The following is a 6053-nucleotide window of genomic DNA, read 5'->3' as shown; positions in this document are numbered from 1 at the left end:
ACGAAGACGAAGACGAAGACGAAGACGAAGATGAAGAGGAATAGACGATGAGACGGACAGACCGGACTCGGATGTCGTTCATTGCGCTACAAAACCCTTCTTTCTCTAGCACCTCCTCGCGACGAGAGAGATTCTCTCTCATATCGCGGAACGCGCATAACGCCCTTCCACTACTTTCAAACGTCTCCTTGTGCGTGGCACGTCATTAATATGGGTCGCTGGATAGCTCGACGACGACGTCGTTTCTTCTCTCTTTCTCTCTTTCTCTTTCTCTCTTTCTTAGATTCCAAGCTTCTATTTCCAACTCGCCATGGACGTGAAACACCTTCCTCGTCTTTCCTCACTCTCTCTCTCTCTCTCTCTCTCTCTCTCTCTCTCTCTATCTCTCTCTTTCTCTATTTTTCACTCGGATGGGACGCTGCAACGATTTTGAAAGACTGACGATATATTAACTCTCTCTCTCTCTCTCTCTCTCTCACCCTTTGTTTTTCTCTTCTTTTTCTTTTAAATTCAAATACTAGACGCGAAATTATATTGTCCCATAGGAAGGATCCATCTCAACCCTCTTCTTCCTCCTCCTCCTCCTCCTCCGTAACTTCTATGCGACTACCAAGGATTATTTTAAACGTTACGGAATTTGAAATAGTTTCCATTTCGCGCCCGCTAAAATTCACTCGAATCCACTTCACTTCACTCCACTTCATACCAGTTTGCTTCCCACCGGCCGACAAATTTTAGAGAACATTCCTATTCACGTTTAAACTCTCTTACCGACCTACCCAAAGGAGTAGAGGGTGTGTTTGACGGAGGTATGCATATCTGAAAATTTTCCACGAAGTAGACAGTAAATAGGAGTTATCTTTGGATAACGGTATGGCAAGGAGATCATTATTATCTCGAGCGTGGGCGAAAATCGTACGGTCCGTCGCTTGTTAACGGTGCACGGAAGCTGCATCAACTCTTCTGGACCCCAACATAGATAGATATTTAACGAACAAGTAGAATAAGTAAAAGGAAGAAAAAGAAATAGAAGAGAAGGCGTTCTCTCACCGAAACGAAAACGTGAACGATCAAAGACACACAAGCAATCTTCGTCCATCCATCCAACGCAACGGTTGTTTCACGCGCGTCACTCTTCTTCTTCTTCTTCTTCGACGTTCCTCACGGATGGATGGATGGATGGGTGGATGGATGGGTGGATGGATGGAACAGGAAAATAAAAGAGAAAAAAAGTTGAACTGTCAGGATTGTGGAAAAAGGTCATTCCGTGGCGTCGTCGGACAACGTTTGTTGGAATGTGAGACAACGTCGTGCGTGCGTGTGTCTCTGCTTGAAAAGAAGGTGGTGTGTTTCTTGGTGCCAGAATAAAATGCGATGAAACGAGGAAAGAAAATGATGTGGACGTGGAGGAAATGTACGAGGAGGAAGAAGTTTAAGAAAGAAACGAGAAATGAGAGAAGAGAGAATCGTACAATTAATTTCGAAGCGTCGCAACGAGAGAGACAGAGAGAGAGGGAGAGAGGGGGAGAGAGGGGGAGAGAGAAAGGGAGAAGGAACAAGCTGGGGCGCACCTCACCGAGGATCTGCATGCAAGAACAATTAGCTACACCTCCTCGTGGCTCACCTCCGCGATAAATCAGCGAACCGCATTACCGCAACGGCCAGCAAGCACAATGCCTGTAATTCTCGCCCACTCTGGGAGCTTTCTTGGACGTTGAAATGAGAAAGAGCTAAAGAGGATAAGATAAAGCGAGAGAGAGAGAGAGAGAGAGAGAGAGAGAGAGAGAGAGACAGAGAAGAGAATGGAGGGCCTGTCTTCCAAACTGAAACCGTTCACGAATACACGACCATGAGAATTCCGTAACGAAGTGAGTTCGGACGGATTGTCAGAAAATTCGTCAACGCCCCCTTTTCCATTTCTCACATTTTCGTTTTTAAAGAAAAATTCCGTACGAGAGAAAAATCCTTTGTGGTTTTCGAGTCAAGTGGTGTCGCATAAACCGAATTGCGGTCGACGAGCGTTCCCACCGCGTCGAAAGAACGACGCACCTGTGGTAATTATAATTTGAACGGTCATAAGCGTCGTTGGAGGTCCATACAATCAAGCATATATATATGTATATATATACGCTTATACATATGTATATGTTTGTATGTATGTATTTATGTAGTAACCTACCAACTTTTATGATCGCGGTTAAGTCGAGAAAATGGATCGTCGTGATCGTAAATCGCAAAGCTATCCGCATACTCGTCCGATTCGAAATGGACGACAGAATCCTCCTTTTCTTCTTCTTCTTCTTCTTCTTCTTCTTCTTCTTCTTCTTCTTCTTCTTCTTCTTCTTGTTCTTAGTGATCTTTGCGGTTTCATGAAGAAAATCTTTCGCATCTTCGTAAGTTAGTATTGCTCAAGTGTAAGTCCGAGGATTAAACTTAACGATTTGGAATAGGTACGTAAGTACATAATAATAATAGTTTAGTCGAGTTTATTCCATACATCGGTAGTTCTCGTCGTCTACAGCTTACCATGGACAATACCAAAGCTAAGATCACAGGATACGAGTTATACCGGGTGAGGAATTTAAAACAAGCCACTTAAATAATTTCATTGCTAAAATAATGCGTTAAACACGAAACTTACTCGGTTTCGATGATAGCATAATTCTATATTAATCATTTTTTTTACAGGTGGACGCGTCGAGGACATACTAAGGTCAACCCTACTTTTTTTTAATTGTATGATATGTTTGTTTATGAATCATTCAATTACTATGTGACATAGTAAATACGTCACAGGTACATAACACGGGATTATGGTACTCTCGAAAGCAAGTAAGATTAATCTGACACATTTTATTCTATCGGCAATAGCGATCGAATTATTCAGGTGGTTTCTTTTTAAGTGCTTCACCCGGTACAAAATCGAGGAGGAGGAGTTAAGGCTTACCAGGAGCAAGAAGTGCGTGCACGTATCGAAGAAGAATCATCGAAGCGTATCCTTAGTCGTCCAAGAGAAAACAGCAGTGGTGTTATCTTGCGCGTATCGCATGATCGCGGGCACCCGCACTTACGACCGATCGAGCTGAAACTAGTCGCTCGCGTATAGTACAGCAGAGTACTGTATAGTATAACATAGTACTCGTCGGTAGTCCTCCAATCGCGTAAATCTTCTTGCGCACAGAGAGCTTCTAACGCTCGTGCGCGTTTCACCGATTTTATTTACCGCTCCGTGGAACGTAACGAGAGATCCTTCAGGAACGTTGCTGCTGCAATCGCGCGGAGGATTTATCGTACCGCGAATGCGGAATCGTCGAGAGAACAATAGGAAGGATAATGGCCGCGGGACGACTCGGCTTTGTTGGAAATTGTTCCGTTCCTAGTTCGTCCAACCTATTCTTCTTTTCGTCTGAAAATGGGTCCGGTGGGGTAAAAAAAAGAAAAAAAAGAAAAATTGGAAAAAAGAAGAATAAAAAAAAAAGAATAAAAAGGAAGGAAAGAAGACAAGAGATCTCCACGTTCATCGATTAGACGAATTTTCAAGTCGTAGAATAAAATCTGATATAATTTTCCCTTATATTTTCACAACGTTATTACGCATTCGAGCTCGATATTATCGAGGAGATCGAGATCTAACGTTCCAGGGACTTTGCATATTTTATATGAACGTTCTTTCTTCCGTATTGATCTGTATTAAAAATATACTCGACTTCGGTGCCGTCGAGTTCTCGTGTTGTTGCACAACGTATGCATCTAAGGTACGTCGTTGTCGTAGTAGTAGTCGTCGTACGGTGACGGGACGTACTTTCTCGATTTTACGAAACTCATAACATCTGCTATAAGCGATCGTTTTTCTCGCGACCAACGTTATAGTTGGTTATGTATTGAACGGAAGCAAGGAGAGTTCCCGCATCCGAAGAAAATTAATTCGGTATTCCGTTGTTAACGTCGAAAATCGACGATAGTATGAGGAGATATGCAGAAAGGGAGAGAGAGAGAGAGAGAGAGAAAGAAAGAAATAAAAAGAGAGAAAACTTTTCGATATAGCGTGTTCGATTCGTCGACGAAACGCAAAATCACGCTCCATCGGGTGGAATCTAATTACTTCCGCCTTCGGTCTCTATCTTCTCGAAAGGAAAGAGAAGTTGAAAGAGAAGAAGAAGAAGAAGAAGAGGAAGAAGAAGGAGGGAAAAGCCCATACCAAGTCGTCTAAAACGAAGTAGAATTTCATAAATGTATCGAAATAGCCACAGAGGATCAGAAGGAAACGTAAGGGAGATTTCCGAGGATGCCGAGATTCCATCAGCGATCCATCAACGAGATAAAGGATCGATCGATTCGCCCTCAGGCAAAGAACGGGTTAAGGCTTATCCTAAAGCAAGAAGAAGAAAAAGTAGAAAAAAAGGAAGGAATAGGAGGAGGAAGAAGAGAAAGAGGCGAACTGGATTCGCTTGATCAATCATTTCGACGTCCAGGAGAGGATGGATCGGGTCGCGGTGTTTACGGAGATTCGTCGAGGTTTAAATTCCTCTCATTTCGCTTGCTAGAGTAAGAAGAAGGAAAGAGAGAGAGAGAGAGAGAGAGAGAGAGAGAGAGAGAGAGAGAGAGAGAGAGAGAGAAAGGGGTAGAGATGGAAATAGCGACTGCTTATACCCTCTTCTGTTGTTTTTCCACGAGACGAATGGATTAACCCCCTCAGGAGGGAAACTTTTCTTTATTCGGCTTATTGTCGAGGATTGGACTGGTGGAAGGTAGAGGGGAAGTAGTAATTTCTGCTAGTCACTGGAGACGATGGTGATGGTTGTGAATAAGAATAAGAAGAAGACGAAGAAGAAGAAGTAAAAGAAGAGGAAGAAGAAGACGAGGAAGAGGAAGAAGAATAAAGAGAGAAAATCGATTTTCGAGCAGAATGATAGTCCAACGGAGAATGAGAAAAAAGGAAATACGCGGGGGCGGTCAGACGCATTAAAGCTCGTCTGATGACGGTTACGAGAAGAGTAGTAGTCCTTCCAGCTTCAGACCAGTTTCAGAGAGGCAACAATTGGAGCGTAATTATGAGCCGAGACACGGACGGCTGACTCATATTCAGTGGTTGCTTTGTGGTTACTCTCTCTCTTTCTCTCTCTCTCTCTCTCTCTCTCTCTCTCTCTCTCTCTCTCTCTCTCTCTCTTTGTTAGTTTCCTCTTCCTCTCGTGGCACGATTCCACCAAGCATCGAAAAAAAGTTTCTTGCTTCTGGTCTGTGTATAGGCGTGTTTGCGGTTTCTAACCGCGGCGGTGGTTCTGGATCATTGCTGGAGACGGCACGTGGAAGGTTCTACTTGAGGAGCGCGTGTTAGGTACACGAGATCGCTTGTTCCAATAGGTATTCCGCGAACCGGTTCTCGTCAATTCGATGAATCGAAGGGTTTCGATCGCTTAACGATGTGGTATCACGCGATCCTTGCCACGCTCGTCGTGCATAACGTTCATTCTCGTGTCTCGCTTTCCTCATGGATTACCATTTTCGTGATTCTACGAAGGTGGAACAGGTAGAGGTATACATTTATACGAATAGGTAGATTGGTAAAGGTATATGACTGCTCGATTATTTGCCCAAATTATTATTACGGATTATTCAACCCCGGAAATTATTCCCTTTTATTTCTCAGATAGCAAAGGAATAATAACAGTCCCTTTAATGTGGGGCAGAATTTTAGAAGTTCAATTTCATCGACCTGATCTCTCTCTCTCACTCTATCTTTTTATGCTTGACTAGTGGCACTATACCAACTGTGGTAATGGTGGTGGCGGCGGCGGTGGTGTTGGTACCAGAACACGGAGGCTACGAAGCGTAACGCGCCCATTCATCCCACACCTCGACGCCGTTGTCCGGGTTCCGGAGTGTAACCGGCAACGGGCCGAGCGCACGCGCCAGGAAACGACGCTCGGTGCCGTCGTGCATTGCCATTATATATAGATACTTCTTTACAACGTACATACACATATATAGGTCTAAAAAGAGGGGGTGAGAGAGAGAGAGAGAGAGAAAAGGATATCCTCGCGTGGCGCTCGCTA

General features: G+C 43.9%; 1 protein-coding gene across 1 annotated transcript in view; it reads right to left on the bottom strand.

Annotated features, from left to right (window-relative positions):
- The window catches only part of LOC106789766 (netrin receptor UNC5C-like), a 70233-nt gene extending 67268 nt beyond the window's left edge, over positions 1-2965 (bottom strand). The window contains exon 1 of the mRNA XM_014754242.1: positions 2948-2965. The gene's annotated coding sequence lies outside the window, so the exon portion shown is untranslated. The remainder of the gene's footprint in view (positions 1-2947) is intronic.
- Positions 2966-6053: the final 3088 nt, after the last annotated feature.

The sequence above is a fragment of the Polistes canadensis genome, unplaced genomic scaffold (genome assembly GCF_001313835.1).
Source record: "Polistes canadensis isolate GaletaPanama2010 unplaced genomic scaffold, ASM131383v1 scaffold_202, whole genome shotgun sequence".
Lineage (NCBI taxonomy): Eukaryota > Metazoa > Arthropoda > Insecta > Hymenoptera > Vespidae > Polistes > Polistes canadensis.
The sequence above is the reverse complement of the archived record's forward strand: the minus strand, read 5'-3'. Positions and strand labels throughout refer to the sequence as shown.